Source organism: Dipodomys merriami, unplaced genomic scaffold (assembly GCF_024711535.1).
Source record: "Dipodomys merriami isolate MVZ:Mamm:240054 unplaced genomic scaffold, mDipMer1.0.p SCAF_897, whole genome shotgun sequence".
NCBI lineage: Eukaryota > Metazoa > Chordata > Mammalia > Rodentia > Heteromyidae > Dipodomys > Dipodomys merriami.
The window spans coordinates 240,892-264,886 of NW_027206509.1; positions in this window are offsets into that span (position 1 = coordinate 240,892).

Genomic DNA, 23,995 nt, shown 5'->3' on the forward strand with positions numbered 1-23,995 from the left:
TAAGGACTGGCCACTGTCTCAGAGATTTTTCTCAGTTCTGCCAATTGAGCCACAGATAAACTTCCAGCTTCATTCTTTTGAAAAGCTTCATGCGAAGCCCAGCACAACTAAGGAGGCTGAAATCTGATCTTGGTCTGAAGCCAGTCTGAGCAGCAAAGTCTGAAATTCTTATCTCCAATTAATCACCAAAAAGCTGTGGGTAGTAGAACTCTATCTAGCCTCATGTAAAACAGGGCAAATTCAAGCCCTAGTATTGTAATTACATTAACAAGTCTCATGGACTTTCTTGCTTGGGTTGGATTTGAACTACAACCCTTAGATTTCAGCCTCCTGGATAGTTAGGATTTAAAGGCATGAGCAATCAACCGCAGACATTTAAATTTTTTTTTTCCGTCATTCGTGGGTCTTAAATTCTGGGTTAGGTGCTGTCTCTGTGCTCTTCATCTCAAGGCAAACAGTCTACCACATGAGCCATAGAACCACTTACAGTTTTCTGGTGCTTTATTAGAGATAAGAGTCTCACAGAATTTCCTGCCTGGGCTGGCTTAGAACTGTGATCCTCAGATCTCAGCCTCCTGAGTAGCTAGGATTACAGGCATGAGCCACTGGTGCTCATCTTATTTTAATATTTTTAATCAGCTCTTTCTTGCCTTCAAACTCAGTACTTTTTTATTTTGTCCAGTAGACCTGATCTTTGGGCCACATTGCTGTTGCTTAGTTATTTTGAAAGGGGGTAGGGGTTGAACACACTGTCTTTGTGTTCTTCAAGTTAAGGCAAATGCTCTACAGTCAGGTTATCTGGTGGTTAATTGGAGTACAAGAGTCTCATGAGCTTTCCTGACCAGGCTGGATTTGAACCATGGTCTTTATATCTCAGCCTCCTGAGATTACAGTGTAGAGCCAGCAGTGCCCTTCTGTTTCTTAGCTTTTTGACTCAAGGACGATGTTTTACAAATTCAACCACAGCTTCACTTCTAGCTTTTTTTTGTTTATATGACATAAGTTTCTAATGTACTTTTCTGGGTAGTCTGGCTTCAAACCGTGATCCTCAGGTTTCAGCTTCCTGAGGTGCTCCGATTACACACATGAACCACAAACCCACTGGTCATTTAAAAATATTAATATGTTTTTTTCCACTTTATCTTGTTAAAATTTTCCTTGTTATTTTTTTTTTTGGGTCCAGTCGTGGGCCTGAACTCTGGGCCTGGGCGCTGTCCCTCAGCTCTTCAGCTCAAGGCTAGCACTCTACCATTTGAGCCACAGTGCCACTTCCGGCTTTTTTCTTTTTGCTTATGTGGTGCTGAGGAATCGAACCCAGAGCCTCATGCATGCAAGGCAAGCGCTCTACCACTGAGCCACCTTCCCAGCCCTCCTTGGTTATTTTTAACTTTTGTATATGTTCTAGTCCTGGGACTATATATCAGGGCCTGGATACAATGCCAGAGCGTTTTTTCTTCAATACTAGTGGCTTTGCACATAAGCCAAAGTATAGCTTGTGGCAATACTTGTTTTGTCTTTGTGCTTGAACTAAAGCCTTGGGTGCTGTACTAGAATGTGACTGCCCAGTTTGCATCTTGGGCCACAGCTCAACTCCAGGTTTTTTTTAACTCTTGGTAGTTAATAGGAGATGATTCTTATGCAAAGCCCAGCATGAATCAGTTGGCTGAAATCTGAGGATCACGGTTCAAAGCCAACCATGGCAGGAAATCCCATGAGACTCTTAGCTCCAATTAATCACTGAAAAACTGGGAGTGGTAAAGCTCTATCCTTGAACAAAACAGCATAAATTCAAGCCAAACATAACACACAGATGCACACACAGAGAAAGCCTCATGGACTTTCTTGCATGGGGTAGCTTTGAACAATGATTCTCAGATTTCAGCCTGTCTTCATCCTCTCTCCTTTGAAAATTTTATGGGTCCTGTGGCTTGACCTCTGACTCTGGGGCCTATATCATAGTTTTACACTCAAGATTGGTGCTTTACCACCTCAGCCATAGCTCAAGTCTTTGTGCTGTGTAGCTGGTGATAAGAATCTCAAGCATGTTCTTTCCTAGACTAACTTGACTCTGCAATTGTCAGTTGTCAGCCTCTTGTGTAAAAAGGATTACACATATAACCATCAACATTTGGGTCATTTTAAAACATTAATATGTGCTTGCCTCCACCTGTTTTTCTTTTTTTTTCTTTTTTACTTGTTCTGGGAGTGGAAATTGAAGCTCAGATGTTGTCTAAGGGCATATATGGGACCAACCATAACATTTGGCTTTTGTGGGGAGGTTAATTGGAGAGAAAAGAATCATGTATAGCTAAGCCAGATTCAGGAGGCTAAAAATTGAGGAGAGTCCATGACACTCTTTTCTCCAATGAACCACTAAAATCTGAGAGTTGTAGATTATTGAGCAAAATAGTGCAAGTTCAAGCACCAGGATTGGCACACACACACACACACACACACACACACACACACACACACACACACACACACACATGTCTTATGAACACCTATACTTGAGCTGAGCTTTAAACAGTATCCTCAAATTTTAGCCTAAGGAGCTAGAATTACAAATATGAGTTCCCAATGAAACTTCTGTTACTTGGTCTTTCTTGTCTTCCTCTACACTTTTTTCATTTACTTCATTGTTTTTGTTTGTGTTGGTCCTGGAGCTCGAACTCATGCAAGTATTGGCCTGACTCAGGAGGCTGAAATTTGGCCATCATGGTTTGAAAGGAGCCTGGGCAGGAAAATCAATGAAATTCTTATCTCCAATCAATCAACACAAACCTATCCCCAGAGTGGCCACCACAAACAAAACAGTCTCCTGGAATTTCTTGATTGGGTTTGCCTTTACATAAGATCTTATATTTCAGCCTCCTGCATTTCTAGAATTACAGACATGAACCAACAGTCCTGGGTTCTCTACTTCCAACCATTTAATTTTCTTATTGTGATGCTGAGGCTGGATCTCTGAGTCAGGGCATTGTTTCAATTGGTTTTTCATTCAAGGCTGTTGCTTTACAACTACAACCTCAGTTTTATTTCTGGCGTTTTTTGCTGGTTAGTTGCAGACTTATGCACTTCCCTGTACAGGCTGGCTATGAACAACAACCTTCAGATTTCAGCCTTGTGACACTAGGATTACACAAATTGACCAAAATTTCATGTATTGCTCATTTTGAAACATTAACTGGATTTTCTCACAACATTTTTATTCTTTTTCATAATCCTGAGGCTTGAACTCAGGGCTTGAGCACTGTCCCTGAACTTCTGTTACTCAAGGTGAGAACTCTACTACTTGGGCCACAGTGCCACTTTCAGTCTTTTCTATTTATGAGGTACTGAGGAAACAAACCTAGGGATTCAAACATGGTAGGCAAGCACTCTGTTACTAAGCCACATTCCCCGCCATTCTTAGACCTTTTTATTTGTATTTTTATTTCCTTGTGTATGCTGGTCCTGGGTCGAAAAATCAAGTGCAGTCCCAGAAGTTTTTATTCAAGATTAGAACACTAAGACATGAACCACTGCATAACTTGTGGCTATTACTTTTTGCTTTGTTGTAAGTAGCTACTTAGATTTGAGTCCATGAATTCTCCTACCAGGGCTGGCTTTCAAATGTGATCCTCAGATTTGAATCTCCCAAGTGGCTACCATCAGAGGTGTGTGCCACTTATGCTTAGCTCATTTTCATCTCTGAAATTGTCTGTTTCTTATCCTACCTTCTCTACACTTATTTATTTTATACTTTGTGTGTGTGTTGGTGTATATCAAGGTCTGGATGCTGTCCCAGAAAAGATATTCTCATTTCTGCCATTGGAGCCACAGTTCAATCACCAGGTTTTATTTTTCTTCTTTTTGGTGGTTAATTGGAGATAAGAATCTCATGTAAAGCCCAGAAAGACATAGGAGGCTGAAATCTGAGGAATGTAGTTGAAGCCACCCTTGGCAGGAAAATCCATGAGACTATTTTCATCAACTAACTACCAAGACGCTGGGAGTGGTAGTGCTCCTACATGAATTCAAGCACAAGGTTGACACACACAGATAAAAAGCCCCATAGACTTTCCTGTTTGGACTGGCTTTTAACTGGTATCTTCAGACTTCAGCCTCCTGAATAGCTAAAATAATAAGCAAGAACCTCCAGTCCCAGGCTTAAATTTCAAATGGTAATTTCTTCTCTTCTTTCAGTTTTGTTTTTGGTTGACATAGGGCTGAATTGGGAATTGTTTCCCAGGTTTTTCACGGAATTTCAGTACTTTACCACTACTATCACACCTTCATTAAGCTTTTTCTGGGTACTTAGAGATAAAAATTTCAGTCACTGCCCTACCCAGGCTGGCTTTGAGCTATGATCCTCATATTTCAACATTCTTAGTAGCTAGGAATACACACATAAACCAAAGGCTCATTTTGAAATTATAATTTTTGCTTTCTCCCATATTTTATAATTTGTGGTCTTTTTTCTTTCTTTTGGTAAGTGCCTTTTTGTAAGTGAATAACTAGGAATAAACATGAACCAAAACCCATACTCATTTTGAAACTTTATGTTTCTCTTTACCCATCATTTTCAGTTTCTGCTTTTTTTTTTTTTTTTTTTAATGTGTGTCTAGATTTTCAACTTAGGGCTTAGGTGCTGTTCCAAGCTTTCTGTTTAAGACTACCACTCAACCGCATGAACCAAAGCACAGCTTGTAACTTATTTTTGGTGCAAATTAGATATATGAGTCTCATGGACTCTCCTGCCTGGGCTGGTCATGAACCTGTGATCCTTAGATTTCATCCTCCTGACTACCTCGTATAACATGTGTGAACAACAAATGTTTGATTCACAACTACTGTCACTGACTCTTCCTTTTGTACTTCTGTTCTCCTTTTATTTCTTCTGTGTTTGTCCTGTGACTTGAACTCAGGGTCTGGGTGCTGTCCCGGAAACATTTTCCCAGTTTCGCCAGGAGAACCACAGCTCAATTCCAGGTTTTTTTCTGTTTTGATGATTAATTAGAAATGATTATCATGTAGAGCCAGACCTAATTCATGAGGATTCAATTTGAGGATCAAATTTTCTACCAGCATGGGCAGGAAAGTCCATGATATCTCCAATTATAACCACTAAAAAGCTGAGAATAGTAGAACCTTAAGCAAAACAGTACAAGTTCAAGCAACAGGTCTCACACACAGACATACACACACACAAACACACACACATACATCTTATGAACTTTCCTACATGGTCTGGCCTTTATTATCCTCAGATTTTAGCTTCTTTTGTAACTAGAATTAGAGTTATGAGCCATCAATGATTGGCTGATTGGCTCACTGAAGCCTCGGTTATTGGTTCTTCTCTTCTTCTACCCTTCTTTACATTTAATAATTTCATTGTTTTGGGTGTGCTGCTCCTGGAGGAGGAACTCATGCAATTCCTGGACTGTTTCAGGAGGCTGTGGTCTGACCTTCATGGTTCAAAGCCATGTTGAGCAAGAAAGTCTAAGATCCTTACCCCCAATTAACTTCCAAAAACCTGGGAGTAGTACAGTACTAGCCCCAGGATGGCCCACAAACAACTGTCTTCTGGACTTTCCTGCTTGGATTGGCCTTTATACTGGATTCCCATATTTCTGCCTCCTGAGGTTTTAGAATTACAGGCATGAGCCACCAGCACCAGGTTCTCTTCTTATAAATATTTTTTATGATCCTGAGACTGGATCTCTGTGCCAGGGTACTGTTTCATAGCTTTCTCACTCAAGACTGGTGCTTTACAACTCCAATCACAGCTTCACTTCTGTTTTCTTGTTTGTTTGTTTTGCTGGTGATTTGATGATGAGACACCATAACCCTCAGATTTCATCTATCTTTGTATCTAGGATTACACACATGAAACAAAAATTCATGCTCATTTTGAAAATTTAGTTCGATTTTCCAACACATATTTTAATTTCTATCTTTTCTATTTCCACATGTATACTGGGCTTGGGGTTATAAATCAGAGCCTATGTATTGTCCCAGTAATTTTTTTCTCGTCTATCTTTTTTATTTATTTATTTTTCTTTTTATTGTGAAAATGCCGTATAGAGGGCTTACAATTACATGAGCAAGGTAATGAGTACATTTCTTATCAAGCATTGTTGCCTCCTCCTTTGTTTCCCCTTCCCATCCCTAGCCATCTCCCCACCACACCTCCATCACCCTGAAAACCACCCCCCTGCACCAAAGTTGTAAATTTGTTTTTCAACATAACATCTTGTATATCTCATTGTTGCAATGGCTCCACCTGTATCACTATTTTTTTTGCCCATAATGGGGCCTGAACTCTGGTCCTGGGCACTGTCCTTCAGCTCTTCAGCTTGAGGCTAGAGCCCTACCATTTGTGCTACAGTGCCATTTCCGGCTTTTTCTGCTTATGTGTTGCTGAGGAATTGAACCCAGGGCATGATGCATGCAAGGCAAGCACTCAACCAGAGTCAGTTCCCCAGTTCAGTCCCACTATATTTTTAATGCTAGACCTCTAATATGTGAGTCATAGCACAATTTATGGCTTTGTTTTTAAACTGTATTTGCCTAATTAGAGTTGAGTCCACGGACTCCCCTGCATTGGCTGGCCTTGAACACTGATCCTCAGATGTGAGACCCTTGAGTAACTACAAGAACAAGTGTAATCTATTTCAGTTTTGCTCATTTTAAGCTCTGAAATTGGCTCTCCTTTTTCTTCTTCCACCTTTCTTTTCATTTATTTATTTTATTCTTGTGTACACTGTTCCTGGAGATTGATCTAAAGGTGTCGGTAATGTCCCAGAAATCATTGTCTCATTTCTGCCATTGGTGCCACACGTCATGCTCCAGCTGGGTTTTTTTGTTCTTTTGGGGGTTTCATTGGAGATAACAGACGAATGGAAATAACAGAATGATTCAGGGAGCTGAACTCTGATGATCTAAGTTTGAAGCCAGCCTGCATAGTAAATTCCATGATACTCTTTATCTCCAATTAGCTGGCAGTGATTCCAATAATGAGATTGATAAAACTCCAGCCTAGAGTAAAGTAGAACAAATTCAACCCACATGACTAGCACACACAGAAAAATGGCCAATGGAATTTCCTGCTGGGGCTTACCTTTAAATGTTATTTTCTGACTTTATCCTCCTATGTAATTAATACAACATGTGAAGGCCACCAATGATTGATTAATTTAAAACTCTGTCACTCACTATTTCTTCTCTTCTTCTACACTTCTTTATTTCTTTTGTGCTGTTCTTGAAGCTCGAACTCGGGGCCTTCGTGCTTGTCTTTTTATATGTTTTATATAACTTGTTTCAGTTTTGTTGTTCTAATGTTACGTTTGTTTATGTTGCTTTATATAACTTACTTTGATATCTCACAAAAGTAACTTTTACCTTGGTACTGGTGGCTCATGCCTGTAATCCTCCTCAGGAGGCTGACATCGAGGATCACAGTTTGAAGCCAACACAGGCAGAAAAGTCTGGGAAATTCTTATTTCCACTACACTACCAAATATACAAGAAGTGGAGCTATGACTCAAGTAGTCAATTGTTGGCCTTGAGCAAGAGAACTCAGACCTCTGAGTGCAAGTTCAAACCCTGGACTGGCACAAAAATAAAATTTTCATTACCTTATATTATATTAGGATTACTGATGTCAGAATCAAGTCCTAGTTTTAAGGACCAACTTTTGTAGCAGGTGCTACTTTTGATTTTTTCCCTAGGAAATTTTATGCTTGTTTTTCCTTGCCTTATATTTGCATTCTACTAATGACATTCTTATTTTTTGTTTGGAGGGACATTTCCAAAATTCAATGACATATAAAAAAGCATGTCTTGAATTTTTCTTTATTTTAAATAGGAAAGGGAAACGCTGATTCTGAATCCAGCAGAGAGTGAATGATGGTTTGATTGCAGAGCTGTTAAATCTATTCCTGGATGTGGGAGGCTGTGATTTGCAGTGCTTTGGTGGATGAGTTTTCATGCAGCTTCACAATAATCTTCTATGATGTCACAGTCAACTTTGCCATTACAACAGATAGGTGTCAGCCACTTATCTCACCTTTATGTGGACTTTAGATACACAAAGTAGGAAAAAAATAATTAGAAGAATGTACTATTAACCACAAGATCACAGCTTGATGAGCTTTCCTGACTGAATTCAGAGATTAGATGAGCAGGGCAGTTTCATCTACACAAGGCTACTAAGCACTAAGGACCAGGCAATGTTGTAGGCAACTGGAGAAACAGATGTGAATACAGCTGCAAGAGGCATGCTCCATGAACCTTTCATGCTGAAGGAGAAAAACAGAAATTACAATGATAATGTCAATATTTCAGAAGGCTGGTAATGTGGGGAAACAGCTTCACATTGAGGTTGGGTGGAAGGTACATATGATCTAACAGCAAGGCAATTATTGCTTTTCCATGCTGGCTCCAGTCTCAATCCCAGATCTCATCCTTCTGAGTAGCAAATTATAGGTATGAGGCACCTGCAGTGAGCTATTTTATATAAATATCTATAACCAATTTTTGCTAAGTTTCTTGGAAGTTTCTTGAGAGGAAGGTTCAAAATTAAATATATTATGTGTTTTAAACTTTCTTTTCATTATCTTCTAATTATTTGAATATGAGCTGTCTTCCTCACTTTTGTGAAAAATCAAGGCATTTTTTTTCATTGTTCAAATCCTGGTGAGGGAAGGAAAACCACAGCTTCTTTGCCAAACTAGAAAAAAAATTGTGAATTCAACATACCAGTTTTTCCAAATATATGTCATGTCCTTGATGGATTTTTCATCTTCAACAATGTTAGATGAGTGAAATTATAAATGGGAGAAAATCAACCACATAGTTGCAAGTTTATCACAATGACAGATATAAGCTCTCCACTTTCTACTGAATAAATCATTTGCCACAAGCATTAAAAATCTTGAATAAAAACTTGGAGATTCTTTCTCTTTATATAAAGGTGGATTTTTGTTTTGTTTTGTTTTGTTTTTGGTTCGACGTGGGGCTTGATCTCAGGGCCTGGGACAGACCCTCAGCTATTAGATCAAGGAAAGCACTCTACCACTTGAGCCACAGCACGACTTCTATTTTTCTGGTGGTTATTTAGAGATGAGCCTCACAGAGTTTGCTGCTCAGGCTGACTTTGAACTGCAATCCACAGATCTGAGCCTCCTGAATAGCTAGAAATACAGACATGAGCCACCAGAACCTGGCCAAAGTTGTAATTTATCAGTTTTGTTGGCTTGAATGAATATCAAGGAAAAAATAGAAACTAAAATTGTTAGTTTATGTTAAAATTTGCAATAGTTTTACCATGAATAATAGTGAAATATTTAGAAGTACATATTTTGAGAGTATATAACTGATTAATTATTTTTGTTGTAAAATAATAAATTATTTCTCTTTTTTTTTTAGACACTGAAGTCTGAGTTCAGAACTTATACTTGTTGGCAGGCACTCTCCTGCATGAGCCACATCCTTCTGATCATTTTTAATCAATCATCTATTAAATAATTTGAAGCTCACAAGTCATCTTTTGCTAAGATTTAGTAAAATAAGCCTAAACTCCTGCCTTTTGAGTAACAGAAGAAATCCTAATATCTAGATGTATAGACTCAAAAAATGAAATACCCTAAGAACAATCTTATCAATAAATGGCTAGATGATTAGATTTAGAATGACTAGATCATTCCCAAAACAGATGTAGGTTTCTAAGGAATACATGAAAATATTCACATCTTTAATAATCAAGGAAATGCAATTCAAATCTATATTGAAGTTTCATGTCTGCCTAAGCAGAATCCTTATTAAAAAAGAAAACAAAAATACTCATAAGGAAGTAGGGAAAGATACCCTACACAATGTTGGCAATTAAATGAATCAGTGCAGCAACAGAAACTAGTGTGGAAGTTCCACCCAAGAAATCCTACATATACACCTGAAGAAGTGTAAGTCAGCCTTATAGTAGAGCTATCTGCACACACATATTTTATAGCAGGATTCAAAGAATCATATTCCAGAATCGGCCTCCACACATAGAAAAGTGTTTAAAACTGTTATCTCCAAATAAAAATTAAAAAGATCTGGGAGTAGAGTTGTAGACCAAGTGGCAGAGTACCAACTTTAATGGAAAAAATCCAATCAAGAGAATAAGGCCCCAGGTTCAAGCCTCAGGACTGGCAAACATACACACACACACACACACACACACACACACACACACACACACACAATGCTGCCTATATTTTTAGTAAGTTTCTTAATACCCTAAAATTCATGTACCTATGACAAAGCTTAATATAATGGGAAAGTGATATTTATAATGATAAACTCTTACTGAAGAACCCAGGTTTTTTTTCTTGATTTGTTTCGTTTTTGTGCTCATTGGACTTGAACTCACAGCCTAAGTGCTGTGCCTGAGCGTTTATGTTCAAGGTTGGTGCTCTACCACTTAGTTACTGTGCCAATTTCCAGGTTTGTGGTAGTTCGTTGGAGATAAAGAGTCTCAAGGACTCTGTCCTCCACTCACTGATTTCAAACTGCAATTCTCAGATTTCACATTCCTGAATCGGTAGAATTAGAGGCCTGATCCACCAATGCCAGGCTAGACCTGAGTATTTTCACCACTGCTCATTGAAAGAGTTCAAATCTTTTTACTCCAGAATACTTACCAAGCACAATTCTCTCTGAATGGCAATCAAGCAAATATAGAGGCGCCCATTGTTCACACCTGTAAATCCTAGCTACTGAAAAGTCTGAGATCCGAGAATAGTGTTCAACGACAGTCCAGACAGTAAAATCTGGGAGAAATTTAGTCCCAATTAAACAGAAAAGTGCCATATGTTAAGCTATGGCTGTAGCAGTAGAGCTCTACCTTAATCAGTTATCTCAGAGACACCTCAGACCCTGAGTTCAAAGCCCTAGACCAGTGCACATGCGCACACGCGTGCACAATTTTATAACATAGTTCTCAAACCCAGCAAGGTGCCATATTAATCCCTTAATGTCATGCTTTACTATGAGAATTGGAAAAGTCTAACCTCTGGCATAGGCTACAGTCCATGCTGGTAAACAACATCTGGAGAGAGTAATTACCTCAGATCCAGTCGGAACGACCCAGATTAGAAGTATGAGTGAGGTGGTGCAGGAACAGGGCCCTACTCCCCTATTCACCTAGACCAAAAGCAGGAGTATGGTGACACAGACACGCAACCCCCACTCACCAAGACCTGAAGCAGGAGTGAGGAAACATAGGTACATGGCCCCACTCACCCAGAAATGAAGCGTGAGTGAGGTGAAAAGGGGATTAGCTTCCACTTATCCAGCCAGGAAGCCGTAGTGAGGTGGTGCAGGCACATGGCTCCTACCCACCCCTACCAGAATCAGCAGTGAGGTGACACAGGCACCATAGCCCCTACTCCCCTACTCACACACACCAAAAGCAGGAGTGAGGTGACACAGGCACATGACCACCCACCCACCTAGACTGGAAGTAGGAGTGAGGTGATACGGGCACGTGGCCCCCACGCAGCCAGACCAGAAGCGAGAGTGAGATTGTACAGGCACACGGCACCTACCGACCCAGACCAGAATCAGGAGTGAAGTGACACAGGCACGCAGCCCCAACTTATCCAGCCAGGAAACAGAAGTGAGGTGATGGTCTTATGCCGCCACACCATAAGAGCCTAGCATTCTATGGTGGCCCCCTTCTCTTTCGGCCTTTGTGAAGGGTGGCTGGGTTTCATGATGCACTCCAGATGTCAAGGGTCTGGAGCTAAGGATACTGCCACCCTCCCCCAACTGGAACTGCACCTGCTGCAGCTATGGTAACAAACTTAATTAGTTCTAATTCACAGAACATATACTATGATCTATGAGTTTCTTCAGGTACTGCCAGCCACTTGCTAGTCAATTAATATTATAGTTGCCAATGTCTAAGTGCTCACTGACTTGTAAATATGCTGGAATGGAAATCCTACTATCACTGCTGTCTTTTCATTTCTAGAAATGATGATTTGAAATGGCCCTTGTGAAGAGAAGAGGGGACATGGACCCAACTATTCAATAGCACATTTGGGTGACACTATATTGGCCCAAGAATGAGTCGACACAGCTGGTATCCAGGTGTTTTGGGTTAGTCTTTTGGGTCATGCTTTCTGTTTGGCCTTGGAGAGTCTTAGGCTTCTCATTGTAGACACAGAAGATGGGAAAGTAACTGCCAAAGGCTTATACATACAGGAGCCATTAACTTTCTGCCCTTCTGCGATGGCATCTTACTACCTATCCAAAATGGCCTTTAACTTACCAGGCTTCTGCTTAAGCCTGCCAAGTGATGGAATTACAGGCTTACCATACCACACCCAACTATGTGTCATGGGCCATTTGAAATAGAAAATTCATGACATGTGTGCTGTATCTACTAACACACTTGTGCAAAGATAAAATAAATTACAACCCAGTTGTTAAGAATATAGACTTACATTCAACTGAATTTCAAATTCAATTTTGGTTATTTACCTGCTTTTGGTTAAAGAGGAAGAGACTATATCACTGTGCTTTATTCACTTGTATTAAAATGTGGATGGATCCATGGACAGATGGCTCATGCCTATAATCTTACTCAGGTGGTTGATATGGAAAGATTATGTTTCAAACCCAACTCGGGCAGAAAAGTCCCTATGAGATACTTAGGTCCAGTGAATCACTCAGAAACCGGAAGTGGGGGGCTAAGAAATTGGCTCAGTGGTAAAGTGCTTGCTTTGCAAGTATGAGGGTATTGGTTCGATTCCTCAGCACCAAATGAGCAGAAAAAGCTGGAAGTGGTGCTAAGGTTCAAGTGGCAGAGTGCTAGCCATAAGCTGAAGAGCTGAGAAACAGTGCCCAGACCCAGATATCAGGCCCCATGAACAACAACAACAAAAAAAAAAAAAAACCAACACAGAAGTGGGGCTGTAGCTCAAGTGGTAGAGTGCTAGAAATTGGATCAGGGACTGCACCCAGACCCTGAGTTCAAGTACCACAAAGTACAAAAAAAATGTGATTGGATAGTGGTATTTTCCATCTCCTAGGTTTATGATTATTCAATAATCAGAATTTATTGAGCATTTCCTATGGAAAAGAGGTATTTTTCCTCACCAGCAAGTGATTTATGATGCTGCAGAGCATGCAATGGATACCCTCTACTTCAGTGGAGAATTGAATGTAAATTTTGTGGGTCCAATTAGAATAGCAGCTCAGGAGCAAAACTGATAAAGATTCAAGCTCTCTGTTAAACCATACTGTAGCCATTATGATTTTTTAAAGCAATAATTTATTTAGACATTGGTGGATCATGCCTTTAATTCTCACAGCTTAGGAGACTGAGATCTGAGGAGCATGATTTCAGACCAGCCCAAGCAGGAAAGTCCATGAGACTTGTCTCCAATTAATCAGTGATAAACCCAGAAAAAGAGGCATGGCTTAATAGAGTATTATTCCTAAGGAAAACGCTCTATTTAAGCTGCCCTAACCCTTCAATTCCTATGTTGGGACATTCCCACCTACAATGCTGCTAGACCATGCCTTCCCTTGGTATTTTTGTCTACAGCCTATAGGCTGTTTAGCTCTTGACTTGGTAATGGCATGATACCTGTATGGAATATACTGCCCAGAAAAAACAACTATGATATAAGCAATGCTTGACAACGTGTTGAATCCAAAGTTGCAGTGGTAAGGATGTTTTCTGTTTAAGTTTTTACTTCAGTTAATTGCTTTGAAAAGATTATCTCCTTATTTAATTTACTCGAGGAAATCAAAAGTTAATATTTGGGACTTTTGCTGAAATTTGAAACTAGGCAAGTAAGAGCACCCATTGTCCCTAAATTCATCATTTAAAATTATTAAAACTTTATTCATATGTTTTAGTCGTCAGAAATTTGAGCCAAGTATGGGAACTCACACTTGTAATGCTACCTGATGGGACTTGACTAATGCAGAGAGGACTATGATTTGATGCTAGCCCAGGCAAAACATTCACAATATTGGATCTCAATCAATATCTGAAACCAATGCATTGTGCTTTTTATTTCATCTACACAGGAAGGGTAAAAAGAAGGATTGTGATCCATGATGGCCTGGTCATAAACATAAAACCCTAACACAAAAAATGTCTCAAGCAGAGCTGGATGCAGGTGATTCATGCCTGTAGTCTTAGCTACTCAGGAGGCTGAGATCTGTAGATCACAGTTCAAAGCCATCCCAGGCAGGAAAGTCCATGAGACTCATCTCCAATAAACCATTAGAAAACCAGTAGTGGTGCTGTGGCTCAAGCAGTAAAGCATTCGCCTTGAGCTGAAGAGCTCAGGGACAGCGCCCAGGCACAGAGTTTAAAACACATGACCAACAAAAACAAAAATGACTAATGCAAAAAAAGCAGATGTATGGCTCAACTGGTAGAGCACCTACCTAAAGTGCATGAGGCCCTGAGTTTAAGTTCTAGGATAAAAACGAGGGAAGGTGGATATATGGAAGGAAGAAAAGAAGGAAGGGAGGAATTATTCTGTATATTGTACTTGCCTAGTTATTTCATTAAGGTGGCTTCTCATTCCTTTTTCTTTTTTTTTCTGTCTGTTGTGGAGCTTGAACTCAGGTCCTGGATCCTGCCCCTGAGCTTTTATGCTCAAAGCTAGTGCTCTACCACTTTGAGTTACATGGTCAATTATGGGTTTCAGTGGTTAAATGAAAATAAGAATCTCATAGATTTTCCTGACCAAGCTGGTGTTGAACCTTGATCCTTAGAACTCAGCCTTCTGACTAGCTAGATTTACAGGTATGAACCACTGGCTCTGAGCACTCACTTGTTTTCTTTCTTTCTATTTTTTAATCAGTCATGGTACTTGAACTCTTGGTGCTGTCCCTGAGCTCTTCAGCTGAACTGAAGCACTCCACCAGAGTCCACTTATGGTTTTCTGATTGCTAACTGGAGATAAGAATCTCATTAGAGAGGTTCAGAAGCAGACAGCAGAGGAGAAGCTATAGGCTAAACAAGCTCCAGCATAGAAAGCAGTTTTAGTGTTCCTAAACACTGTTTAGTGAAAAGTCCTAGGCTACAGAATCACCCCAAGTGTGACATCACAGTACAGAGAGTTTGGCCGGAGAGGGAAAATGCAGGCAAGGAGGCAGAACTGAGCACTTGCTAGTAACCAAGGCTGCAACGGATGCGGCAGTAGTGACACTGGCCATAGCGGCCATAGCTATAACAGAGAGAGTTCTGGAAAGCAGCACCAGACACAGGGGGTGAGCAGATTCTACTCATTACCAGCAAGAACTGCCAAGGAGCAGATATCTTCAACCTGCAGATCGCACACCAGAGACGACTCAGGAACCAACACTCTAGAATGAGTAGAACCCTGACATCCTCACTCATTCTCAGGGAGAAGAGGAGGGAAAGCCATCCCTCCCAAACGACCAGAGATCTCCATTTTCCATACTGACAAAGGCCCCGCTGAGCAACTAGCTCCAACTCAGGCCTTGGAAGAAAAGAAAAGAGTCATTTAGCAGGTCACAAGAACCTTACCTAACCTGCCAGGCTCAGCTACACCCAGGGGAAATGACACAGCCCAGATAGAGGAAGATCCGTCTCCCACCTCAGGAAAGACTTTCTTTACTGTGTAAACACAACCAGAGGCTGCCCCTCCCTACAGCAGCTTAGAAAATCAACTAAAATTCAGTAAACACAAACCCTGAGAATGGATCCAGGCTGGGCCCTGTGAGTGTCTCTGGAGCTAGCCCATCAGGGAAAAGCTAGTTTGCTGAAAGGCTTCAACCCTACCCAGAACCTAGCCTCATCACAGCATCTCCAAACTAAAGGAAATAGCCATCTCCCTCTTTTGTGATACAAAGCAGATCTCCCTCATATTGAACTAGCCTGGGAAGAGGATCACAAAATCCTGGGTAAAGCAGAGCATTATTCTGCCTGCTCAAACAAACTGACTTAAGAATCCAATCAAGCCACAGGAAAACCGAACACCACAAGCAGACCAGAGACTCCACCAAGAGACTGGTTATGGACACAGTGGAGATAAATGACCTTCCAATCCCCCCTCCAAAAATAGAACTGTGTTTGTACCTTTTTTAATTTTATTTTCTAATTGCTTTCTATTAATATTTTTTTCCTCTCATAATTTTTATTTTAGGTGTATATGTGTGTGTGTGCTTTTCTTTTATCTCTTCTAATATTTTGGTATTTTTTATTTTCTTTTTTCTCTTTCTTTCTTTTTTGTGTTACTTAATTGCTATTCTGCTCGTCCCCATATATATACCCGTCATCAATTATTAGACCTTATACCCCATGGTATACACACTTAATCCAGAAATTTATTACTCAATTCATAAGCTCTTAGGCTTAAATTCTTTAGTAGCAATATTATATCTTTATACCTATATAATTTCCTGTTTGTGTGTATTTTTTTTTTTTTGCTTGTCATGGGGCCTGGGCACTGTCCTTCAGCTCTTTAGCTCAAGGCTAGTGCTCTACCACTTTTAGCCACAGCTCCACTTACAGGTTCTTCTGCTTATGTGGTGCTGATGAATCGAACCCAGGGTCTCAGCATGCAAGGCAAACACTCTACCAGTGAGCCACTTTCCTAGCCCTAATTTTTTTAATAACTAATTTTAAGCACTTTTATTTTTTAGTTTTTCATGTCTCCTATCCCTTCCCTCCTCTCATTGTATCCTTCTCTCAATAACATTTCTTTAAACTTACATAATTTTTGTGTTTCATTGTTTAAATTCAAATTTTTATTTCCATTTTTCTTCTTTTCTTTCTTTATTATTTTAATTTTATTTTATTTTATTTGTGAACATACTGTACAGAGGGGTTACAATTACATGGGCAGGATAATGCATACATTTCTTACCAAGCATTGCCGCCTCCTCCTTTGTTAACCCTTCACATCCCTTCCCAGCCTCCCCCCACACCCCACCCAATCATCCCCCCCCACACTGATGTTGTAAAGCTCGTTTTCAACATGACAACTTGTACTTCTCATTGTTGCAACAAGTCCACCTGTATCCTTAAACGACTTGTTTTTCCCCATCTCCTCCACAAGTTATACCGACATAAAATATAGTGAAAGCAGGGGTTATACTGTGGGGGAGGGACATACAAAGAAATAATCTTACAAATGCGTTAGAAACACAAGCATGAAGGAAAAAAAACATTAAAATACATATCTAAGGGTTCATTTTCCTAACATCATATTATCTGAACTTTTCTGCTTGACTCAAGCATATACTAGATATTGCAAATAAGGAAAACCATGGGACCTATGTTTCTTTGAGCCTGGCTTACTTCACTTAATATAATTTTTTCCAAGTTTGTCCATTTCCTAACAAATGGGGCGATATCATTCTTTCTGATGGAGGCATAGAATTCCATTGTGTATATATACCACATTTTCTTGATCCATTCATCTACTGAGGGGCATCTAGGTTGGTTCCATATCTTAGCTAGGGTAAATAATGCTGCAATAAACATAGTTGTTCTGGTAGCTTTAGTGTGGTCTTGTTTGTAAACATTTGGGTAAATGCCCAAAAGCGGGATTGCTGGCTCATAGGGGAGCTCTATGTGAAGTCTTTTGAGGAACCTCCATACTGCTTTCCAAAGTGGTTGAACAAGTTTACATTCCCTCCAACAGTGAAGTAAGGTTCCTTTCTGTCCACATCCCCTCCAGCATCTATTGTTGGTAGAGTTCTTGATTTTTGCCATTCTAACTGGAGTGAGGTGTTATCTCAATGTTGTTTTGATAGGAATGTTGAGCATTTCTTCATGTGTCTATTGGCCATTGTTCTTTCTTCTTCAGAGAAGTTTCTCTTTAAGTCTTAAGCCCACTTATATATCGGGCAGTTGTTTCTTTGAGGATTTGTTGTTGGGGGATTTAATTTTTTGGGTTCCAGGTATGTTTTAGATATGAGAAACTTGTCCGTTGTATGGCTAGTGAAGATCTTCTCCCAATCCACAGGCTTTCTATTGATCTTGCTAGCTATTTCCTTTGCCATGCAGAAGCTCTGCAACTTTATACAATCCCATTTGTCCAACCTTTCTTTGATTTGTTGTGTTTTCCGGTCACTATTCAGAAAATTTCGGCCTGAGCCAAGGAGACCTAGGGTTTCTTTTATTCCATCTAGTAATGTTTTCAGAGTGTCTGCTTTGACTTCGAGGTCTTTGATCCATTTGGAGTTGATTCTGGTGCAGGGTGATATATAAGGATCTAGCTTTAGTTTTCTACAAGTAGTTAACCAATTTTGCCAGCACCATTTATTGAAGAGGCTATCTTTCTTCCATTCTATTGTTTTAGCTCCCTTATCGAAGATTAGTTGGCTATAGGTCTGTAGGTTCATTTCAGGGTTTTCAATTCTATTCCTTTGGTCCTTAGGTCTGTTCTTATGCCAGTACCAAGCTGTTTTGATTACCATGGCTTTAAGAGTAGAGTTTGAAATTTGGTATTGATATTCCTCCAGCAGTGTTCTTTCCGTTGAGGAGTGTTTTTGCTATTCGGGGTCTTTTATTGTTCCATATGAATTTTTGGATTGCCTCTTCTATTTCCTTGAAGAAAGAGGTTGGAATTTTGATAGGTATTGCGCTGAATTTGTAGATAGCCTTGGGAAGTATTGCCATTTTCACGATGTTAATCTTTCCAATCCAGGAGCATGGGAGGTTTTGCCATTTTTTAAGTTCTGTTATTATGTGCTTTTTCAAGTTTTTAAAGTTTTGATCATAGAGGTCCTTTTCTTCTTGCATTAAGTATTTTTTTTTTGTGGGTCTATTACAAATGGAGTTGCTTTCCTAATTTCAACCACGCTTTTCTCATTGTTTGCATACAGAAAACCCATTGATTTTTGAGGTTTAATTTTATACCCTGCTACTTTGCCAAAATTTTGTGATTTATTAATTTAAAACCCTTTCACTGACTATTTCTTCTCTTCTTTTACACTTCTTTATTTCTTTTGTGCTGTTCCTGAAGCTTGAACTCGGGGTCTTCGTGTTTATCTTTATATATCTTTTATATAACTTGTTTCAGTTTTGTTGTTCTAATTTATATACCTTATTTTTATATCTCAAAAAAGTAACTTTTAGCTTGGTACTGGTGGCTCATGCCTGTAATCCTCCTCAGGAGGCTGACATCGGGGATCACAGCTTGAAGCAAGCACAGGCCTGGGAAATTCTTATTACAACTACAATACCAAATATACAAGAAGTGGAGCTGTGACTCAAGTAGTAAATTTTTGGACTTGAGCAAGAGCACTCAGAGCTCTGAGTGCAAGTTCAAACCCCTGGACTGGCACAAAAATAAAACTTTCTTTACCTTATATTATATTAGGATTACTGATGTCAGAATCAAGTCCTAGTTTTAAGGACCAACATTTTTAGCAGATGCAACTATTGATGTTTTCCCTAGGAAATTTTATGCTTGTTTTATTCCTTGCCTTGTATTTACATTCCAGTAATGGCATTCTTATTTTTTTTGTTTGGAGGGACATTTCCATAAGCCAATTACATTAAAAAGCATGTCTTGAAGTTTTCTTTATTTTAAATAGGAAAGGGAAACTCTGTCCGAATCCAGCAGAGAGCGAATGATGGTTTGATTGCAGAGCTGTTAAATCTATTCCTGGATGTGGGAGGCTACGATTTGCAGTGCTTTGGTGGAAGAGTCTTCATGCAGCTTCACAATAAACTTCTATGATGTCACAGTCAACTTTGCCATTACAACAGATAGGTGTCAGCCACTTATTTCACCCTTACGTGGACTTTAGATACACAAAGAGCAAAAAAATAATTAGAAGAATTAACTATTAACCACAAGATCACAGCTTGATGAGCTTTCCTGACTGAATTCTGAGATTACATGAGCAGGGCAGTTTCATCTACACAAGGCTACTAAGAACTAAGGACCAGGCAATGTTGTAGGCAATTGGAGAAACAGATGTGAATACAGCTGCAAGTGGCCTGCTCCATGAACCTTTCATGCTGAAGGAGAAAACCAGAAAATACAATGATAATGTCAATATTTCAGAAGGCTGGTAATGTGGGGAGACAGCATCACATTGAGGATGGGAGGAAGGCACATATGATCTAACAGCAAGGGACATCATCCATGCAATTATTGCTTTGCCATGCTGGCTCCAATCTCAATCCCAGATCTCATCCTTCTGAGTAACAAATTATAGGTATGAGGCAACTGCAGTGAGCTCTTTGATATAAATGTCTATAACCAATTTTTGCTAAGTTTCTCGGAAGTTTCTTGAGAGGAAGGTTCAAAATTAAATATATTATGTGTCTTAAACATTCTTTTCATTATCTTCTAATTATTTGAATATGAGCTGTCTTCCTCACTTTTGGGAAATTTTTTTTCATTGTTCAAATCCTGGGGAGGGATGGAAAACCCAGTTTCTTTTTCAAACTTGAAAAAAAATAGTCATTTCAACTTACCAGTTTTGCCAAATAGTGTGTCATGTCCTTGATGGATTTTTCATCTTCAACAATGTTAGATGAATGAAATTATAAATGGGAGAAAATCAACCACATAGTAGCAAGTTTATCACAATGACAGATATAAGCTGTCCACTTTCTACCAGATAAATCATTTGCCACAAGCATTAAAAATCTTGAATAAAAACTTGGAGATTCGTCCTCTTTATATAAAGTTGGATTTTTGTTTTGTTTTGTTTTGTTTTTGCTTGGTCCTGGGGCTTTATCTTGGGGCCTTGGGGCAGTCCCTCAGCTATTCAGATCAAGGAAAACACTCTACCACTTGAGCCACAGCACTACCTCTATTTTTCTGGTGGTTATTTAGAGATGAGCCTCACAGAGTTTGCTGCTCAGGCTGACTTTGAACTGCAATCCTCAGATGTCAGCCTCCTGAGTAGCTAGAAATACAGACATGAGCCACCAGCACCTGGCCAAAGCTGTATTTTATCAGTTTTGTTGGCTTGAATGATTACCAAGGAAAAAATAGAAACTAAAATTGTTAGCTTATGCTAAAATTTCCAATAGTTTTACCATGAATAATAGTGAAATATTTAGAATTACATATTTTGACAGTATATAACTGATTAAATTTTATTGTTTTAAAATACTTAAATGTATCTCTTTTTTTGTAGACACTGAAGTTTGAGTTCAGAACTTGTACTTGTTGGCAGGCACCCTCCATTGCGAGCCACATTCTTCAGATCATTTTTAATCAATCATCAATTAAATAATTTGAAGCTCACAAGTCATCTTTTGCTAAGATTAAGTAAAATAAGCCTAAACTCCTGCCTTTTGAGTAACAGAAGAAATCCTAATATCTAGATGTATACACTCAAAAAATGAAACAACCTAAGAACAATCTTATCATTAAAGAGGCAAGTGAATTGACTACATCATTCCCCAAAACAGATATAGGTGTCTAAGGAATACATGAAAATATACAACATCTTTAATAATCAAGGCAATGCAAATCATATCTATGTTGAGGTTTCATGTCTGCCTAAGCAGAATGCCTTTTAATCCTACATATACACCTGAAGAAATGTAAGTCAGCCTTATAGTAGAGCTATCTGCACACACATATTTTATAGCAGGATTCAAAGAATCATATTCCAGAATCGGCCTCCACACATAGAAACGTGTTTAAAACTGTTATCTCCAAATAAAAATTAAAAAGATCTGGGAGTAGAGCTGTGGACCAAGTGGCAGAGTACCAACCTTAATGGAAAAAATCCAATCAAGAGATTAAGGCCCCAGGTTCAAGCCTCAGGACTGGCAAACACACACACACACACATACACACACACACACACACACACACACACACACAAACACACACACACACACACACATACACAAAATGCTGCCTATATTTTTAGTAAGTTTCTTAATACCCTAAAATTCATGTACCTATGACAAAGCTTAATATAATGGGAAAGTGATATTTATAATGATAAACTCTTACTGAAGAACCCAGGTTTTTTTTCTTGATTTGTTTCGTTTTTGTGCTCATTGGACTTGAACTCACAGCCTAAGTGCTGTGCCTGAGCGTTTATGTTCAAGGTTGGTGCTCTACCACTTAGTTACTGTGCCACTTTCCAGGTTTGTGGTAGTTCGTTGGAGATAAAGAGTCTCAAGGACTCTGTCCTCCACTCACTGATTTCAAACTGCAATTCTCAGATTTCACATTCCTGAATCGGTAGAATTAGAGGCCTGATCCACCAATGCCAGGCTAGACCTGAGTATTTTCACCACTGCTCATTGAAAGAGTTCAAATCTTTTTACTCCAGAATACTTACCAAGCACAGTTTTCTCTGGATGGCAATCAAGCAAATATAGAGGCGCCTAGCTACTGAAAAGTCTGAGATCCGAGGATAGTGTTCAAAGCCAGTCCAGACAGGAAAATCTGGGAGAATTTTAGTCCCAATTAACCACAGAAATGCTATATGTTGAGCTGTGGCTGAAGCAGTAGAGCTCTACCTTAATCAAATATCTCAGAATCACTTCAGACCCTGAGTTCAAGGCCCAAGACCAGTGCACATGCGCACACACATGCACAATTTTATAACATAGTTCTCAAACCCAGCAAGGTTCCATCTTAATCCCTTAATGTCATGCTTTGTTATGAGAACTGGAAAAGTCTAACCTCTGGCATGGGCTGCAGTCCATGATGGTAAACAGCATCTGGATAGAGTAATTACCTCAGAGCCAATCGGACCGATCCAGACTGGAAGTACAAGTGAGTTGGTGTAGACACATGGCCCCTACTCCCCTGTTTACCCAGACCAAAAGCAGGAGTATGGTGACACAGGCACGCAACCCCCACTCACCCAGACCTGAAGCAGGAGTGAGGAAACATGGGTACATGGCCACCACTCATCCAGAAATGAAGCGGGAGTGAGGTCAAAAGGGCATTAGCCCAGACTTATCCAGCCAGGAAGCAGTAGTGAGGTGGTGCAGGCACATGGCTCCTACCTACCCCTACCAGTATCAGCAGTGAGGTGACACAGGCACCATGACCCCTACTCTCCTACTCATGCACACCAGAAGCAGGAGTGAGGTGACACAAGCACACAACCCCATACTCACCTAGACTGGAAGTAGGAGTGAGGTGACATGGGCACGGGCCCCCACACAGCCAGACCAGAAGCCAGAGTGAGGTTGTACAGGCACATGGCAACTACCGACCCAGACCAGAATCAGGAGTGAAGTGATACAGGCACGCAGCCCCAACTTATCCAACCAGGAAACAGAAGTGAGGTGAGGGTCTCATGACCCACCATAAGAGCCTAGCATTCTATGGTGGCCCCCTTCTCTTTCGGCCTTTGTGAAGGGTGGCTGGGTTTCATGATGCACTCCAGAGGTCAAGGGACTGGAACTAAGGATGCTGCTGCCATCCCCCAACTGGTACTGCACCTGCTGCAGCTATGGTAGCTAACTTAATTGGTTCTAATTCACAAAACATATATTATGAACTATGAGTTTGTTCAGGTACTGCGCGCCACTTGCTAGTCTCTTAATATTATAGTTGCCAATGTCTAAGTGCTCACTGACTTGTAAATATGCTGGAATGGAAATCCTACTATCACTGCTGTCTTTTCATTTCTAGGAATGATGATTTTGAAATGGCCCTTCTGGAGAGAAGAAGAGAGGACATGGACCCAACTATTAAATAGTGCCTTTGGGTGACACTATATTGGCCCAAGAATGAGTCGACCCAGCTTGTATCCAGGTGTTTTGGGTTAGTCTTTTGGGTCATGCTTTCTGTTTGGCCGTGGAGAGTCTTAAGCTTCTCATTGTAGACACAGAAGATGGGAAAGTAACTTCCAAGGCTTATATATTCAGGAGCCATTTACTTTCTGCCCTTCTGAGATGGCATCTTACTCCATAGTCAAAATGGTCTTAAACTTACCAGGCTTCTGCTTAAGCCTGCCAAGTGATGGAATTACAGGCTTACCATACCACACCCAACTATGTGTCATGGGCCAT